The sequence below is a fragment of the Equus przewalskii genome, chromosome 9 (genome assembly GCF_037783145.1).
Source record: "Equus przewalskii isolate Varuska chromosome 9, EquPr2, whole genome shotgun sequence".
Classification (NCBI taxonomy): domain Eukaryota; kingdom Metazoa; phylum Chordata; class Mammalia; order Perissodactyla; family Equidae; genus Equus; species Equus przewalskii.
In genome coordinates this window covers 1211193-1230452 of record NC_091839.1, presented here as the reverse complement: position 1 = coordinate 1230452, position 19260 = coordinate 1211193, and the positions used below count along the sequence as shown (strand labels likewise).

Genomic DNA, 19260 nt, shown 5'->3' with positions numbered 1-19260 from the left:
GCGTGGTCCCCTACTGTTCCCTTGACACTGTCCTCTCTGGCCCTGTGGAGGGCTCCTTGATATGCTGGACACGTCCCAGGGCCCTTTCTGCAGGATCACACTCGCTGGGGAATGAAGATCTTTTTCCTCTGCCTGGTTTCCTCTCAGTGTCCACCTCACCGCCTTCTCCTTTCTCAGCTAAAATGCCTTTTACGCCAGCCCACCCACCTGCCGGGGTAAGTGCAAGCATCACAGATCATGTGAAAAGAGCACACAGCACAGGGCCGGCACCCAGCAGACCTCACACGCTGTAGCCCTTATAGGTCTGGAGAAAATGAGGTGGGCTTCCTGGAAGAGGTGCACCCTGACAGCGGCTGGAAGATGGGGAAGTGCTTCGGGGGCCTTTCTGACGGGCTGCCTGCTGCCCCTGTGAGTGGCGCTGGGGCCTCAAGGCTCTCTACATGAATCTGCTTTCACAAAGACAGCTAGATTTCTTCAAAAAAGTCTTTTGGTTAACAAAATTAAAGAGGTAATATATTCTTACGATTCAAAAATGAACACTCTGTAAAGGCACACGTGAAGAAGCCTTGCTCCTAGTCCTGTCCTGGCCACCCCCTCTGAAGCCTCTGCCTCCACGGCGTCGCTTCCATTAGTTCCTTGAGAGTGTGTCCAGTGCTCTGCGCATTTAGAGAGGAAGTAATGCCTGCGCACAGCAGAAATCCAGGCACGAGATAATGGTGTGCCGTGGCGAAGGGTCCCTCCCACCCCAATCCTCTGTCCCCTTCACAGAGGGACCCACCCTGACCCTTTCTCCTCTGTCTACTTCCAGACGTGCCCCATGCAAAACCAGGCACATAGAGATAGATACGCTTACGGACACGTCTGTGTGCTCCTCACACGAGTAGTGGCACACTGCACGCTCTGTTCTGCTTACTGCCTTTTTCTACTTCACAATATATCTTGGGAAGCATTTCTTGTCAGTTTATACAAAAATCTGGCTTATTCCCTCTTTGGGCTCTCTACCCTTCCTTGATCTGGGTATTACATGATTTATTTTATTTATTTTGTTTTTTACTGAGGTCACATTTGTTTACAACACTTATATCAATTTCAGGTGTACATCATTATGTTCAGCCTTCTGTATAGACTGCATTGCGTTCCCCACCAAAGGTCTAGTCGCCATCTGTCCCCATACACCGGTGCCCCTTACCCCTCCCCCTTCACTCGCACCCCTTCCCCTCTGGTAACCACCAGTCTGCTCTCAGTACCTGTGCTTGTTTATCTTCCACATGTGAGTGAAATCATACGGTATTTGTCTTTCTCCGTCTGACTTATTTCACTTAGCATAATTTCTATGATTTATTAAACATTAAAGCATATTAAGAATCCTATCAACACATTCTCAGGCTGTCTCCAATGTTCGCTTATAAACATTACAGCCATGAATATCCCTGCACGTATGTCCCCTTCACATGTGTAAAAGAAATTGAATAAAAGTCATTAAAGTGAAATTCAGGAGTCAGAGGTTTTGATAGTTTAGATTCTGAGAGATTCTGCCAAATAAGGCCCTGTATCAGTCAGCATAAGCTGGCCCGTGCTGTGGTGACAAACACTCAAATCCCCCTGGTTTAAGGTCACAGAGGCTCATTTCTCATGAATGCTTCTTGTCATCATGGATGCTGGGGACGTGCTCTGCGTCGTCCTCTCGCTGAGACCCAGTGGCCAGCACAGTGGAGGGACCTTACAGGAAACCTGCTGAATCGCACTTGTCTTAAAGTTTCTGTCCAGAAGTGACATCTTTATATTCTACTGGTCAAAACAAGTCACGTGGGGCGGATCAGTGCAACCCCACTGTGTGCCGGGAAGAGGAGCCAGCAGCCCTGGTCACCAGCACCCTCTGCTGAGACCACCCCACTTCACCCAGCCCTGACAGCGAGTGAGGATGCTTGGTCCCACATCCTCGCCGACACAGTGTCTCAGCAAATGTTCTGATTTTGGCTTGTCCGACAGGTGAAAAATCTTATCTCGTGAGATTTAATTTCACAGTTTATTTAGTGTATTCTTCCTTCTTTTGTTCAAACACAACCCTAAACTCGTTCATCTTTGGAGAGACAGGTAAGCTGGGCGTGGTGCTCTGGGAAATCCAGTTACTCCGTGAATCTGTCTTTGCTCCGATGTTGGCTGCCTCTGCCCACCAGGAGCGCTGGACTGCGCGGGGTGCCGAGGACACGGGCACCCGGAGGGAGACGAGCGATGCCACTCTCGAGACCCCCGCCGTGCGCTGCCGAGAAGTGTGCTGCGGGCCATGGGCTTCTGCAGCTCTGCGTCCACGTGTGGCATTTGCATCAGGGGTCTGCTTTTGCTCTTGTCCCACAAGGTGACTTGTTCTTGCTGACACTCAGAGAAGAGGGTGAAAGTCCAGAAATCTGACATGTAACTCTCCTGTTGTGCCCTGGCCGACAGACCTGCCCCCGGATCTCACACTGGCCCCCACACGTTCTGCAGGGGCCTCCCTCCCTTCCTCCGGAGACGGCTCTTGTGGCCCCGGGTCAATAACGGGCCCTGGAGGAGGGGAGACAGGACCGATGCCTTTGAAACTAAAGGGATCCATCACACGAAGGGATTTTTTTTTTTCCTTTTTCTCCCCAAAGCCCCCCGGTACATAGTTGTGTATTCTTCGTTGTGGGTTCTTCTAGTTGTGGCATGTGGGACGCTGCCTCAGCGTGGTCCGATGAGCAGTGCCATGTCCGCGCCCAGGATTCGAACCAACGAAACACCAGGCCACCTGCAGCGGAGCGCACGAACTTAACCACTCGGCCACGGGTCCAGCCCCACGAAGGGATGTTTTTTAACCGCTTTGAGGTACGATTGACATATAAAAGGCTGTGCACAGTTAACGAGTACAGCTTGATGGATTTGGAGATAAGCATACATCTGTGAAACCATCACCACAATCTATGCTACAAACATATCCAGCACCTCCACAGTTTCCTCCCACTTTCTTATTTATCACCATTATTTTGTGATAAGAACATTTAAGATAAGATCTATCCTCTTAGCAAAATTTTCAGTATACAATACATACGTGAAGGGGTTCTTGATGGTAGGGACAAAAAAGAAGTGAAGGTGAGATCACGGGGGGTGTGTGTGTGAGCTGTGTGCGTGTGTGTGTGTTGGGACGACGTGCTTGGAGACAAGCAGCACGTGTGGCCTCGATGAATATTTTTTTGTTCCCAGTGACACATCGAGGTCACCGGTGCCGGCTTCGTCGTCCCAGCACAAGGCAGGCAGCAACGGAGGACGCTGCTCTTCATCTGAGAGCTCGTAAGAGTCAGGAAAACAAGAATTGACAGAAGCCTCCAACTTTACCTCGAGATGACACGTGAGTTATATTCCAGTGTTCTTCTTTGTTTCCAAAGACCTTTGCTGGAAGGGCCGGGTGATTGAGCAGAGTGGCTGAGGAGGGGGAGGAGGCAGGGCTCCCAGAGGCCGCGGTCCCGGGCTGGGGATTAGTGAATGCCACTGCCATCGCCGTGTGGGCTGGCAGCCTGGCAGGGGCAGGGAGCCTGGAGAAGCATCCTGTCCTGTTCAGACCAAGGGTGCTTCTAGGGTTATTTGTTTTTAGTTTGGGCTTAAAATCAGCACGACCTACATACTTTTGGAAGGGAATCGGAGCAGGAAGAGTGCGGTATTCCCAGATGGAGTTTGGTGGCTGCGGGTGAAATCCAGCTTGCAGGTATGTTATTTTGGCTCTCACAAAGCATTTCACAAGTTTTAAAATTAGTTGCCAAAAAATTGCAGGAGGTGTCACATAAAAATCAGCATTCCTGGCTTCTACTAAAAAACCGGGAATTTCTGTCAATATTGAGCCTTAGTCCCACGTGGCAGCCTGCTGCTAGTGCTCAGTGGCTGCTTCTCCCTCAGAGGGTGCGGGACATGCACTCTACAGTTTGCCGCAGTCTTCACCCCTCCCTATTGTTTACACTCTGCCATCTTCACCCTTTGTGGTACCACTTGGCTGCAGGCGTGAGAACTTTCGTCCTCTGTCATAAGCAGTGGCATAGGTCACAGTTATTTTAGGAGCAACAGACACCCCATGAAGTTAATTAATTGCAGCCCATTGGGACAGACCCTCAAGTAGGACACCAAGCCCTGTGAATGAGGATTCCACTACAGTGAGAGGCTTGATTTCCTGGGAGTGGCCCAGGGCTACGGCCCGGAAATCCTGTCATAGCACCTCTAGCCGCTCAGAGCCCAGGTCGTTTTGTTAGTTCAGAGGTAAACGAGGCAGATTCATTATCTTCGCTTTACAGATGAAGAAGCTGAGGCCCAGAGAGGTTAAGTTACTCACCTCAGGCCACCCAGCAAGGTGATGACGGCTGCTTGTGGGTCTGAGTCCAGGCTTCTGTCTTCTTCTCTCTCATTAAACTGAATGTGTGCAAAAGGCATACACCCGAATTCTGCCGTAGTGGCCCACGATTCGACTCTATTGTCATGGAAGCCTCTGCCTTTTGCCAGTTTGGTGCCTCTGGGCGTGATGCGGGTGGATCTCAGGTGCAGGCATTGTCTAATTCTCCTCCTTCTCCCTCTCCTCCGCTCCTCGCTCTGCAACTCTCTCTCTCCTTACCTGCGGAGAGAGAATGGCAATGCCGGTAGCTGGTAAGGGCAAGGGAATCGTGGTTCATTACCAATGAAGATAAGTTATTTCAGCACGCACGTTCTGGGTCTTTGAATGGAGACTTCCTCCACGGATCTTCAGACATGCCTTCTTGTTCTGTTGGCAAAGAGGGTGAAGCTGGGTGCCCTACACAACACGCCTGGCCACAGCATCTCTTCTGAGGACACATGTGGTGTGATCAGGTGGGGCTGGAGGGGGTCTCGTTTCCTGAAAGCTGAGTCCATATTCCATGACCTTCATATGTCTCTTTAGCAGAGAGAGAGAGAGAGATTGGATGGGGGGCGGGGAGAGTGACTGGGAGAGGTTGGGAGCACGCATGTAAGCCCCTTTGCACACCTGCTGTGCTGGCATTGGGCTGGGTGCTGGTCAGGGCGGGGAAGGCAGGCGCTGGGTCTCGGGCCGGGGAGCAGGGCTCCCAGAGGGAGACTCAGGCTTCCTGGCGTTCAGAGCTGTAGCAGCTCAGAAAAGGGAGAGGTTGGGAGATGAGCTGTGGATGTAACAGGACTGATGCAGCCTAGAAAGTTGAGTTTACAGTGGACAAACAGCAGGAGCAGAAGCCTGGAGCAGGACTCGGTCAAAATGCTTTGCCTGCATTTGCCAGGATCTGAGCTTGAGAGCTGAGCGGGCTCAAGCAAGGAGATTGTACTGGTTCACGTTAAGTGGAAAACCCAGAGTGTGTGGCTTGGGAACAGCTGGGTCCAGGTACTCAAAGGGTGTCACAGACTCCCTCCCAATGCTTTCCTTCAGGCCATCTTCACCTCCAGGAGGTGTCCCCTCGGGGCACCCCTCCGTACCACTCAGGAGAAATGCACTTTCCTTTCTAATGGTTCCAGAAGTCTGAGGGCCAGAGCCCATTGGCTCTAATGGTCCACTCAGGCCATCTGTCCATCCTGAACCAGTGACCTTGGCCGGGGGAATGTGGTGCCTGGCTGGACCAGGCCTGGCCGTGTGCCGCTGTGGAGCCCGCGGGGGAGTCAGACTCCTCAGACTGTGTGGGATGAGCATGGAGAGGTGGTTCTTCATCAGAGAACCTGTTACCAGAAGAAGGGCTGGCTTTGCTGGGCCACGGCAGACCATGGACATCTCGTAGCCTCAAGGAAGGAGGTGTGAAGGGAGGGCACACTCATGGCAGAGAGGGGTGGACTGTGAGGTGGGCAGGTACCTGGAGGTGGGGTGGGGTCTGTGGAGGGGCTTGGGGGCCAAGGTGAACAGGATAATGGATTCTGACAAGGCACCAGATTCGTTAGGTGCCATCTCCCCCTTTCATTCTCTCCATGAGCACAAAAATGATCAAGTCTTTAATTGTACCCTGCCAGGAATACCGTCCCTTAATGAGTTCTTATGATGGCCTCTGAAAGCTGTGGCCATGTGCCCAGCTGCCATAGAACCTTCCTCCTACTACTGACATGGGAACTCTTCTTTCCCTATGGCTTTCTAAAATGGGCGTGAAAACCACCCTTGGGACAGGTCCATCTACCACCCTCACAGAGGACAGGGAGGAGCCCCACTTTCCTGCAACAATAGGTCTGTGATGCCTCTTTCCTTGCTGTGTGACCTTGGGCACTTCCCTTAACCACTCTGAGCTTTGGTTTCCTTGTTTGTGAAATGAGAATAACCACAATGCCTAACTTGTAGGGCTATGGCAATGGCTAATGTAATGTGTGCACGATGCCTGGTGTGTAGTTGGTGGTCAGTGGATAGTAACTGTGTTTGTCCTGTACTGTTACGGATGTTGGGAGGAGGGATGTTTCAGCTGAGTGGTGCTTTGGCTAAGAGGAAGGAACTCTGTTGGACCTGGGGTGCTCCTTTTCCTGTTGCCTGTGCTCTTCGTCGGGGAGCCCCGCTGTGGTCCAGCTTGCACGCTCCGGCTCCCTTGTCCCAGGGCATCTTGGAATCAGCATCCTCTCAGGCCCTCACCTCGAACCCGGGGAGGGAGCTGTCCCAGGTGCTGACACAAGCCAGCCCCGTGCAGCTCACTGGAGCAGAGGCCACAGAAGCAAGCTACGCATGCGCCCTCTGACGGGGCCATTTTGCTAGTGCTGGACTCTGTTGAGAACTCAGCTGAGTGACCCCACTGTGCTGAGTCAGCAGAGAGGAACAATATATGTCTGCCAGGCCTCTGGCAGTGATGACCTCCCTTTTAGCTTGGGCTCTCTGCCCAAACACCAGCTCTGTGGCTCTGGGGTATGTGGCCTCCGGGACAGGAAAGGCCACCTGGAGCAATGTCATCTATCCCTGTGCTTGGGGCCAAGGTGGAGGTTCGCTTCTCTTAGCCTCAGTGGTGTCCAGGCCTCTTAGAAGTCCCCAGACATCCCAAGAGGACCCCTAAGTGAACCTGAACTTTCTCGACCTCCCATTCCCTCCCCTCCACCACCCTGTGCCAGGTTGGCTTTCTCATCCTTTTGAGTTTCTACCTCTGAAATGAGCCCTACAGTGTCTCCTCCTTGCAGTGAGCACTGAGCCTGTGGTGTGACAAGAGTTCCCGGTCTCTGCTCTCCCAGCAGCTCCGCTCCCCTCCTGGAGCTCACACCGGGCCCCTTTCCTTCCTCCAGGAAGCCTGCCTCTCATGGGGCTCATCCCCAGAGACTTTACACTAGCCAGTGTCTCCAGAAGGATTTCCCCGAGGATATCTCCTCCTCTGGCAGCTATTCTTGCTGATTTCTTACTGTCTGGAGCTCAGCTCTGGGATGGGCACCAGGGAGGGAGCCAGGAAGAGCAGGGCAGGTCCTGCCAGTCTTACCAGGCACGAGTAATTAGTGAGGAAATTCATCATGAATTTGCATTGAATTTGAATATGTATTTGCATCTACTTTGCCAAGGATGTGAAGTTGGATCCCCAGGCAGTTTTCAGACTCAACATTTCAAGGCTGTCACCCCGAGGCTTGTGATTTCCTTTCTCTCTCCTCTGTCTTCTCACACACTGATATTGACTCTGAGGTTCCCACTATGAAAGCAAAGCAGAGAAGGAGACGGTGCTGAGAGGGTGTGCGAGTGAGGAGAAGGAGGGCCTGCCATCACTCCCCATCCAGGGGTCCAGCTTGGGGAACTTGCTCCGATTCCTTGGGACCGGGGCTTGGAGCTCTTCAGCCGCTTGCATCTGTACTGTTAACAGCAGTTCTCGGGATGGCATTTGCCGAGTAGCGTGTGCCAGGCCCTGCCCTCAGGTTGCTCGCGGTCTTGGGGGAGAGACCGACTTCCGACAAGATAATGCTGGCTGGGTCTGTGCTGGAAACCTCTGCTGGCCCCCGGCCTGCTTGGGGGCAGCAGCTGTGCGTCCATCACCAGTCCTGATTATTCAGCCACGAGCCCTGTGAGAGGTGGGCCGTGCCTGCCCTCCAGAGACCACTGCACACAGACAGACACCTCCACAGCATCATCAGACCACATGGTGAGAACGCACATTCCACTTGCCGCAGCGCAGGCTCAGCCCACCCTCCCCAGACAACTTTTGTCCTCATCCTCATCCGGCCTTTCCTTGACCCCAGAACTACCTTGCCCAAGTCGTGTCACATTAACGTTTACAAAACGAAGTTTGCACTCCACAATGGGATGTTCAAACCCACTGGCGACCCAGGCCCACTCTGTTTCCCATCCTGCTTTGCACGGTTCATCACGGAGCCTGGGTTAATCACGCACCTCACCCCTCTCTTACAGCACGTGCTGTGCCCTCCACTCGGAACGTGTCTCTCCTCCACTCCCCTCTCTGCTTGTGCAACAAAGCCTTGCCCAGGTCAAGCATCTCCTGGTCTCAAAGCATTTCCTGATCCTTCAGCTCATAATCCAGCATCAGTCACACTCCTTGGGCACTGTCTTAGATCCTGGAATAAGGACTTGAGAGCAGGTAGTTTATTTTGGAGGCAATCCCAGGAAGTAGGGAAAGTGAGATGGGGTGTGTGTCAAGGAGCAGGTGGCCTCTGTGGGCACCGAGGGCTCACCTTCTAGATGCACCGGAGAAGCTGTGCAGAATGTCCGGTGGGAAGACCAGGAGCGGAGGCTCTGTGCCCAGCGACTGAGGCTGCCCCCCGGGATGAAGCCTCCCCTGGGGGAGCCACGTGCAGTGAGTAGTCCTCTGTGGATTCAGAGAACCATAGTCCTCAGTTGACCTGGGACGCTGGCCAGCGCAGGGCGTCGTCCACGACAGCTGTGCTGAAATCCGGTGGCCGAGGGGATGCACAGTGTGTCCCGGCGTAGGGATGGGCTTTCTTTGCGAAGGATGTTTACTCTGCTGGCGTCCTGGAGATGGAGACCTGGCCCGATCCCCCGCTGTGCGCTCCAGCACCCCGCCATGCAGGCCTCCCGGGCATCAGCCTGTGGGGGCCCTGGAGGAACAACATCAAACGTCTCATGTCCGCTCCAGCTGGGTGTTTGTGCCCCCGCGCCGCCGCACACACAGTTGCCAGCCGCCTACATGTTGTCTCGTGTCTTCCTCCACTGCCACCCAGCTCTGGGGCGGGGACCACCGCCAGCTTCTCCTATTCTGGCACGCTCCTGCACTTCATGGCTGCTACCGTTCCTCCTTTTGCTTCTTTCAAAAAGGATTGGATGCAGCTTGTAACATTTTTGGAAAAAAATGTGTAAAACTCACTTTTCAGAAATACCGGTCAAAAATCAATTAGGGGAAGAAGAGGGATGGATGTAACAAACCCCTGAACTGAATTATTTACTGCTGTCTAGCTCTGCCTTGTGAGGTCTCAGCCAGCTGATAGCCAGGGTGAGAGAAGAAGCAGGTTAACGAAATACTTCTCTTAGAAATAGGAGGGAGCAAACAAGCTCAAGCAGAGCTACTTACTGTGGGCTGCCAATGAGCAGGAGGAAGAATTCAGAGCCTGGGCCCAGAGGAAGGGCTATAGGATAAATTGTACATCTGATCACTGCTATGCAAAGAGAGAATGCCTTCCAAGTGGCTGATCCTTGGGAAGATATTAATCAAGTTAAAACACTGAATTACAACTGGTTAGAACCCCAGCTAATACAGGCCAGCCGGCTTGCATTTCTGTCATTTAGCCTGGGAGCAGAAATATTAAATTTCCACAGAAACTGGGCTAGGAAAATGAGAGAATGAAACAATATGGCTGTAATACAAAAGGGAGCAGTGGGGACTGTGGCAAACTCAAGAACTTAAAGGGGCAGCCCCTACTCAGCCACAGCTGACTGGTGTCATGTGGAGATGCAGCTTTAGTGGAGAGAATTAAATTTTTTGAAAGATGTTGGAAATCTGAAATTGTGTGACGTCTCCCAATTTTTAAACATTGACAACTAAATGAAAACATTACTGAGTGAGTCAGCCATCGGCCTGTGGCCACCAGTGTGTGGTGATTGAGCTGAGAATGAAGAGGATGGTGAGGAGTCGAGGGGTCTCTAAGCCTTTGCTCACGGAGTCGGAATTCTCTAATGACCTTTGGGTAATGTCTGATCTCTTACAGGAAGGGCGACTGACTCATTCAGGATCTTCTCTGCAAAACCTGGACTTGAGCTGGTCACTGTTTTTCGGTTCTCCTTGCACACCGTGTAAAGCCTGGCTGTACCAGCATCTGCCACGTGGGCCTGCCTGCCCTGGGGTCACCCTCCTCTCCCCAGCCTAGAATGCAAGCCCACCATGGTGGGATGTTGCTCCACTCACCACCCGGAACATGCAAGGTGCTCAAAAAATATTTGCTTAATATCAGCATGAAATACTCTCTCTGCCCCGTGCTGTGCCAGACACAGGGGTTTTTCTGGAGTCAGTGCTCTAAGAGGGCCTGTATTGAGTCAGTGCAGGAAGTTTTGTCTGAATAAAGCAAAGGAGGCTTCTCAGGGGTGCCTGAGAAGGAGCTCTGGGGCGGGAAAATCGAGCCCCAGAGCCTTCCAGATGCCCAAGAAATCCACTGATCTTTGCAAAAATTACCACCTTTCCCCAAGTTGCCTTTGCGCGGGCTGCTGAGGCTGAGAATTCTGCGGCATCCTGCAGTGGAGGAGATGTCTCTGCTTAATGGACCTCGGTGTCACTACAGCCATTCCTGCTACTGAGCCAAGTTTCCCGGCTCCTCCCGGCACTGCCTGCCCCCAGCACACACACCTGTGGTGTCTCCTCCAGGCCTCTGGATTAATTCTTTGCAGGTATAAATCGACAATTATTATGCCTCCCTTAGTCATCTCTCCTCTGGGCTGTACAAATTTAGTTCTCCTGATAGCAATGAATCACGGGACAGCGTTCATTTGCATTATGTGCCAGGTCTTTCAATCAAACTCTGTTTTTATAACACCTCATTGTGAGTCGTCTCTCTGCTCTGAATGTTAACTTCAAAGATCTGATGACACAGAGTCTGTGTCCCGCCAACTCCCGTGTGAGGTCTCAGTACCTGGTGTGGGGAGGGGCAGGCCATGCTCCCGTCCACCTCGCACTGCACCGAAGTGGGGAAGCGGATCAAGACTCACTCGTGAGCTGACAAAAATTGATAATAATGAGCCAATTTACATGGAAGAGACTCATTACCAAGCTAGTTACCAACACGTTGGGCTGCTGGATTTCTGCCAATAAATTGGAGCTCCTGCAGTGAGCGATTTTTCACCAGCTTGTAGGAAATCTCTCCAGCTTAAAAATACTTCAGGGAAATCATCTTTACAATCTAAAGAGAACAGCAAGCCTACGGTTGCCTTTGTCTGTGTGTGTGGGGGTGCATCCTGGGCTGCTGAAGACATCACACACACGTCTTCACCAAGCAGCATGGACACGTGGTGGTGACTGCTCTCCAGAAAGCCCCAAAATGACTGCTGCATTTTCAATGCCACCATCCAGGCGATGCAACTGTAACTCACGTGGAGGTGAAATGCTCATGATTTGGGGTCTGTGGTGCAACGTTCAGCCCTTGGCCTCCAGAAGGACCATGCGGCAGCATCTAACTATGTGAAGTGGGCAGCGAGGGGGAGGCAGGGTAATCGAATTTTGACCCAAGTGGAAAAATATCTTCACCACTTTGGTTTTCATTACTTGGAAATTTCCATCAGTAGACGTCTTCGTCCATTCAGGTTGTTATAATAAAGTCCCGCAGACTGGCTGGCTCATCAAGGACAAAAATGTATTTCTCATGGTCTGGAGGCTGAGGCCGGAGACCAGGTGCCAGATGGTTGGACCTGCTTCCTGGTTCTTAGGTTGCCGCCTCCTCTCTGTCCTTCCATGTCAGAAGGGGCGAGGCAGCTTTCTGGGGTCTCTTTTAGAAGGGCACTAACCCCATTCATGAGGGTGGGGCCTGCCAAAGGCCCCACCTCTTAGTATCCTCACCTTAGGGATTAGGATTTCAACATATGATTTGGGGAGACAAAGCATTCAGTCCACAATGGAAGGCCGGGGAGCTGGCTGCGGACGGCCACAGGTGAGCTGGTTCGTTCCCTTCTGCACGTCGTCTCACTGTCTCACCGTGTGTGACACAGTTTCAAGGAGCCAGAATCCGAGTGCTGGGATTGCAGCCTGGGGAGCTGGTTCAGATGAGAGCTGCCCGTTTGTGCCCCCCCACCCTGCCCCACTAAGCACTTTTTCATAGAGCTGGATCTTTACATGCATGAGGGAGGAGTGAGTCTGCAGTGATGAGACAGAGGTCACGTCCTTCCTGCATTGGAGGGTAAAGTGTCCTGGGTCATGTTGTCTATAAATAGCCCCCTTAACTGACTGCCGCTTTCTTTCAGGAATGAGACTCCTGTCACATGGGAGTCCAGCTCTCTCTCCTGTGAAGGTGTTGGGAGTGGAGCTCATGCCATGGATGTCGGTCTGAACTGAAGTGACAGGCACCTGTTTGCTGCTGGCAGGCACCATGGCCTTCTGGCCACAGCAGGGACCTCTTTGCCTCACCCAGGGGGGACATCCAGGACTGCCATCAGCTGCTCTCCTGGTGAGGACTCCTTACCTTGCACTATGGTTTGGTTTGCGTGTGTCTCTTCCCAGGCTGTCAGCTCCTTAGAGACAAGGCTCTTTCTGACATTTGTCCACTCCCTCTCTGTGCACGACTGGCATATAATCAGTGTTCAACATACGCCTGGCGACTCGAAGTTAGATGTGTGCGATGTGGAGCCTGATGGTCCCGGGGGTACTCCCAATTTCTCCGTTTCCTTTGCAGCACCTGGGTAAATGCTGGAACTCCTCTGTGCTTCAGTTTCTTTATCCATAAGCTGAAAGCAATCATGCCTTCCTTCCAGGGTCTGTCAGGACAACAGGAGGTGACATGCTGGCACAGTGCCGGCCACTTGGAAAGCACCAAATGCACATTAGCCATCATGCTTTTGGTTGCCCCAAGTCCACCCCATGGTCGGGGATGGAGGCAAGATTCTTGCTGGGGAGCATGGCCGGGGGCCCTGTTTGGCTGCCTCTGTTGTGTATTCTCTAGTGATGGACATCGGCTAGAAAGACGCATGTGGGGGTCCAAGTGACATCTGTCAGAAGCCCAAGAAGCTCCACCAAAAACCAGAGGGTCAGTCCTGATCAAACAGCATCCAGAGGCAGCTCTTCCTTAATCCACAGCACCCCGAAGGAAGAGCAGAAAAGAGGCGACTACCCGGGCGATTGGAACAGAATCAGCAACGGCACGCCAGGCCAAGGACGCTTCCAAGCAGCAGCCTGGCCTGGCCAGGGGGACCCCAGGGGTGAGTGATTTGGCATCGGCTCTGGCCTCTCGCCTCTGGGTCGGCCCTGCTGCGTGACTGTGACCAGCCTGTACGATGCCTCTGGCTCTGGCTCAGGGTCCTGTGCCACCTCGGGCGAGTCCGCTGCCCTTCCCACTGCTCAGCCTCCTGTGAAATGGGAACGAAAACTGCTGCCTCGCAGGGCCCTTGTCAGGTCACAAGCCACAGGGCTGGAAGGGCTGCCGGAGCTCTGTGCAGCTGGCCGCGCGCCCTGGGCAAGCCCTGGGCAGGCCCCGGGCCTCTGCTTTAGCCCTCGCACTGTCACCTGGAGACACTGCAGAGGCTGGTGAAATGAGCAGCGTGAAGCACTTAGCACTGGCGCAGCCTAAGTCCCTGATAAGAGAGCTTCTGTTCCAATTAGAACCACTCCACCTGACTGGCCGAGTCCATCCGGGCCCGGCAGTGCCATCAGGCTGAGAGCCGCGCAGCGCTGAGTGGTCAGACCTGGGCCCCGCGCTCTTAGCTCTCTGCAGACCTGCCGTCCCGGAGAGCTCTGACCAGACTCACACGACGGAGCCCCGGGGCTTGGGGTGTCCGGGTGCAGATGGGCTGCAGGCCAGGCAGGGGCTGAGACCCACTCCTCTCCCTGAAAAGACGGCGGGTGCTGTTCCGCTGTCCTCACGGGTGAACAGGTGGAGGTTCGCAGCTGGGCTCATGAGTCAGGGTGGTGGTGAGCTGACTGGAACGTGGCTGTGGGGCCCTGCCACAGCCAGTTGTGGCGGTCAGTCCGGGCCCTCGTGCAGGAGTGGTCTCCCTCTTGCTGAGCCCAGCACCTCCTGCTGCCTCACCCAGCCTTCCAGGGAGGGGCTGGGGGTCTCTTAGCTCATCCTTGGAGCTCACTGTGCTCCTGCTGTCACCTCCCAGGGGGCTCGTTCTCAAGTCCTCACAGGGCTTAGTGGCCTGGGCCTTGGAGCAGGCCCCACTTTAGCCATTTCCTGCAGATACGTGACATGCAGGCTGCTGTGTGTCAGCCTCTCCTGATCCAGCAGCCTCACCCTCCACGTGAACACAGCAGGCTCTGGCCCAGGCTCCCTCATGCAACTGTGGCTTCATTCACGGCTCTCGTCCCCGTCGCGTGCGGCTGGGTGCAACTCGCTGCATCTGCGCTGACATCAGGGTTCAGAGCCCCCAGGGGTGGTTTGTACGAGGCCTTTTGTAGGGCAGCTTGGAGGACCTGTTTGTGTTTCTGGATTAACAGCAAAGCAAAAGAGGAGTGGGGCTAAATCCTGACGGATCCCTCATCATCCAGACGCTCACCAGGCTCTGGGGAATGTGTAGCAGATAAATATATGTAACTTCTCTTAAAAGGTCTCCTCTCTGCTCCCTCGGAGGTTCTGTGTCTTCGGAACAGGGCAAGGGCCTCCTTGGTGTGTAACCTCTAACCCTGGAAAGGCACGAGAGCTGCCCAGTCAGCAGTTTCCAGCATCTGCCGCCACGAGCACCAGGGCTTGGGCCCCCCCTCGCTCCAGACATGAAGGAAATCACAGATGGAGGGGGAGAGAAACTGAAAAGAAAGGCTTCGCTGCAGCACCATTCACAACAGCCAAGATACGGAAACAACCTCAGCGTCTGTCAGTGGACGAATGGATAAAGAAGATGTGGTGTACACCCAATGGAATGCTACTCAGCCAGGAGAAAGAAGGAAATCCTGCCATGTGTGACAGCATGGATGGGCCTGGAGGGCACTATGCTAAGTGGGATAAGTCAGAGAAAGACAAGGGCTGTATGATCTCACTTACACGTGGAATCTCAAGAAAAGCCTAACTCATAAACACAGAGTAGAATGGTGCTTACCAGAGGCTGGGGGGCAGGGAGAATGGGGAGATGCTGGCCAGAGGGTACCGACTCGCAGCTGGAGGATGAATCAGTTCTGGGGTCTAGCGTACAGGACGGCGACCGCAGTTAAGTATCATACACTTGCAGGTTGCTAAGAGAGTAGGTCTTAAACGTTCTCACCACAAAAAAGAAACCGCAATCCCGTGCGGTGATGGAGGTGTTAGCTAATGACAGTGGTGATCATGCTGCAATATTAACGCGTGTACACTCTGAACTTACCCACTGGTGTGTCAACTATATCTCAATAAAACTGGGAAAAAAGAACTCCTTGATGAGGTCATAAAAATCATCAATTTTATTGACAAGAAAGAGAAAACCTTCAGAGCTGCTGCGGGCCCTCTGGGAGGCGACACCTCTTTGGAGAGGAGGTGCTGAAGGTGGAGGGAGTGAGAGAGGGGTGGGGTGGTCTTCCGTCTCCAGGGCGGTGATCTTAGTCCTAGTCTGGAATCTTCCTCCCAACCCACTGGGACTCCTCTCGCTTCCCGGGATCCGGGTGCCCCCATCTGCACCATGTGGGAGTTAGGACTGATGCTCGAATGCTCCCCGTGCCCCTGTGGCACACGCCAGCTCAGTCTGGACAGGTGGCTTTGGTGACCACAGTCTTCTGTCTTTGGCCATTCCTGGGACCTTTAGACTTGTGAGGGCATCAGGGCTGGCCAGCAAATGGCCTCAGTGAAGGTAAGCATCGCGCGGCAAGGAGCAGAGCAGAGGGAGGAGGCTGGACATGGGAGGAAGGAGCACATGAGATGACCATCGAATTTCCCCAGGTGGAACCGTTAAGCCCCTCAGTTTCCTCCTGCAAGACAGACCCCCCAAGCATCTGGGGAGTGTGCAACAGATACACATGCTTAATTCGTCCTACACAAGACACAGCGGGTGCCCCCCTTTCCCCTCCCCCAAGATCCTTAGGCTCTGGCAAGGCTTCGAGCACAGTGCCTCCAGGGTCCAGGGACCCAACATTTGTTTAAATCAGTGCTTCCGTGTTCCTGTCACTCTGAGCCTTTCAGCAGAGCCACACGTTTACTCGTCTTGGAGGATGAGAAAGAGTAATAGCTGCTAAAGGGAGTAGTTTGGACACATAAATGTCAGAAAATTGGCACTTTTCATCCTGAAATCTACTGGTTCTGAGGCCACAGACGGTGTTCATTTAGTTAATTAACCAGAAGAGCATCGCAGTGTCGCCGCACAGCTATTCCACTGCTGTCACGGGCCAGAGACAAAGGCCATCGGCCAGTGTCTGTGGCCCCCCAGCCCGGGCCTGCTGCAGGAAGGGGTCTGTCCCCCTGGACTTGGACCAGTGGGGGCAAACCGTGCTTCCCTGGTCCCTGAGGCCCCAGGGGAGGCAGAGGCCCCACCCCACGCAGAGCGGCGGCTGGGGCCTGCAGGCCCCTGCCCGGAACTCCAGGCCTGCTCTCTGGGAGTCACCTCCCCTGTTTACTGCACACATCTGTCCCTCTGGGGAGACGGCTTAAACACAATATGTCACCTTTAACTGTGTGCTAATTGAGCAATGCTGTGGGGTTTCTTCATGATCCATGCCACATGCAACTGCTCCTTTAGAGAGAGAGCCAAAAAGGGACGTTTTCTAGGAAGGCTGTCAAGTGCAAGTTGCTTTCTTCAAAATCAGGGTAGCTGCCTATGAAATGGGAGGGGGAAAACAAAGTTCACCAAATCAGCGAAAAGCAGGAAGAATGAGTTGTTAATGGAAAGCAGTTTTCCTTCTGATTCCGACAACGGAAAGGCCTGGAGCCCTGCACGCTCTACTCGCAGCGGCCTTCCGAGGCCTGTCCCAGTGCTGCTCTTCCAAGCGTGCTGTCAGCCGAGATCAGGGCTTCATCACCGTGAGAGAGACTCCCGGTTTTTAAAAGATCCTGGGCTCCATGCCTGACCTGATCACCCTGTCTCTGAGGGCTGAGGCTCTGCCTGCGGTGACAGAGTGAGGTGGGGATGCACCACATCTCGGGAGGTGTGACGTCGGCACTGGTCCATGAGACGGCCGCTCACTTCAGAGAAAGACGCCCCTCTAGATCTGCCCTGAGGCCCAGAGAGGAGGAGCTGCTGGCCTCCAGGAGCCCGACTGGGCGCTCATCCATGGGGACCAGAAGCAGGCTCCCTTAGCACCAACTGCCCCCATCCAGCTTCTCCACCCCACCTGCCAGTCAGAGCTCCGAGAGAGCATAGGCTGGAGCTCAGGGGGAGAATTCCTGGGCTGCAGTCCCTGGGGACACTCCCCAGGTGGGCAGCTCTGAGGGCTGCCTGGAGACGGGAGCCTGGTCATTGGCAGGGGACAGGAGAGCGCATGTTGGGGGAGCTCAGGCTTGGAGGCCAGGCAGGGTCTGCGGGGGAGGGTTCAGCTCGGCTGATTCCTGTGACCCACGCAGGGGAGTTCTCGGAGACTGCAGAGCAGCTCGGGGTGCTCAACGACATTGTCCTCTGGACACTGGGAGGCCGCTGGGGCCTGTGCAGGGCGGCGGCCTGAGATCTGTGGTGGCTCCGGATGGCAGACTGTCTCATTCATTGTAGGGGTCAGATCCCAAGCCGAGGACTGCAACTCCACCAGCAAATAGTGCTGAGGGGGCCAGGCCAGCTTCCAGGATGCCCTGCGTCCCTGTTCAGTTCCTGCTACGGCTCAGCCTCATGGGGAATGGGACTCAAATTCTCCAGGCCTAGCTGCCCTCGGACTCCACTTGCTTCTTACTGGAAGACAGTGATTTTGATTTTCAGCTGCACCACTGGCCTAGGTGCTTCGCCTCACTGAGCTGAGGTCTCTCCTGAGAGCGGGCCAGACGATGCCTCCCTCGTGGGGCTGTTAGGGGAAGTGAGGGCACCCTGTTGGGGCAAGGAGCACAGCAGCTGCTCCGGGAACACCAAACCCTCCCATCCCTGATCCTTTCAAACCAAGACTTCAGTTTTCTCACTTTAATTGACTCAGCATATCACTCAACATACTTCACTTAAATTAAAAAAAAAATAAAAACTTACGTAATCGCCAGCCTAAGTGGTTGCATTAGCCTGTTATTCTGTCATCTTTTTCCAATAAACAGATTATCTTCCATCCATTTCTGTGGATGGATCTGGGGGATTTGCAATGTGCAAAGCAGGTGGATTGATCGGTTATTGATCAAGAGTGAATTATGACCCCTTCAGATAAAACGCTTCCCATAAACACCATCCAGTAGCTGCTGCCATCAGGCTGTCTCAGGGCTCCGGCAGGCCGATAATCAATACTTAATATTAGTATTAGCATCACAGATGGCTTTATTGAGAGGCTCTTCAGGCGTGTTGAGGTGGGCTCCCCCACTGACCTCATGAGGGAACAACAGCGATCCGTCCAGGTTCAGGTGCCACCTGCACGAGGCTGCGGCGTGGTGGGGGGATGGTGGCCCGGGTATGTCCCAGCTCTGTCCCTTGCAGATTTATGTTACTCTTGCCCTTTTGGTCTCAATTTTTCGTCTGTAAAATGGGATTTCTACTATTTATTCTGCTTCCTTCCCAGGGCTTTTGCATCTCTGGGAACAGGAACAGAAGGGTAAGTGTTTCTGGAATGCGGAAGCCCATTAAAGCGGCTTGTTGCCCCGTCCTTCCCCTCCCACCCCAGAAACTCTACAACACGCCCTATTTTTCCTGAAGGTTGGAATGGCTTCCAGACAGCTCTTTCTGCTTCCTGATTCTTCCTCCTATGCTCCCCCCATTGCAGAAAACACACACACACATGCACACCCGACCCCCCACTCACACAAGTCCGTTCAACAAGGCTGTCAAGCTCATGTTCCTACAGCAGAGTTCTGGCCACGCCCTTCTCTCACTCCACAGCCTCAAGGCTCCCTTTGCCCACAGGGTCAAGTCCAGGCTCTCCTGTTGGGCCTCAGCTTTCCCGGTGGAGCTGCGTCTCACTGTGCCTCCTGTCTGTGTCGCAGTCTCACTGCAGTAGCTCGGGCCTCCTCCAGCTGCGCCCATTTGTCCTGCGTTCTGGGTACTGAGTGAGGTCAACACCGAGCCTTACGTCTCTGTGGCTCCATCTTCTAAAAGCTGCCCTTGTGTCCTCTGCCCACTGCCTGGACACAGTGACACAGCAGTCGTAGTTGCTGAATTAAGAGCAATTCAGCTGAGTTGAGAGT

General features: G+C 53.7%; 1 long non-coding RNA gene across 1 annotated transcript; it reads left to right on the top strand.

The window, feature by feature from the left end:
- Nucleotides 1-1245: 1245 nt before the first annotated feature.
- Nucleotides 1246-15406, top strand: LOC139085409 (uncharacterized). Its single transcript, XR_011543661.1, has 4 exons — nt 1246-2841; nt 3217-3361; nt 10081-12006; nt 12317-15406. It is a non-coding gene; the product is annotated as an uncharacterized lncRNA (long non-coding RNA).
- The last annotated feature ends 3854 nt before the right edge of the window (nt 15407-19260 follow it).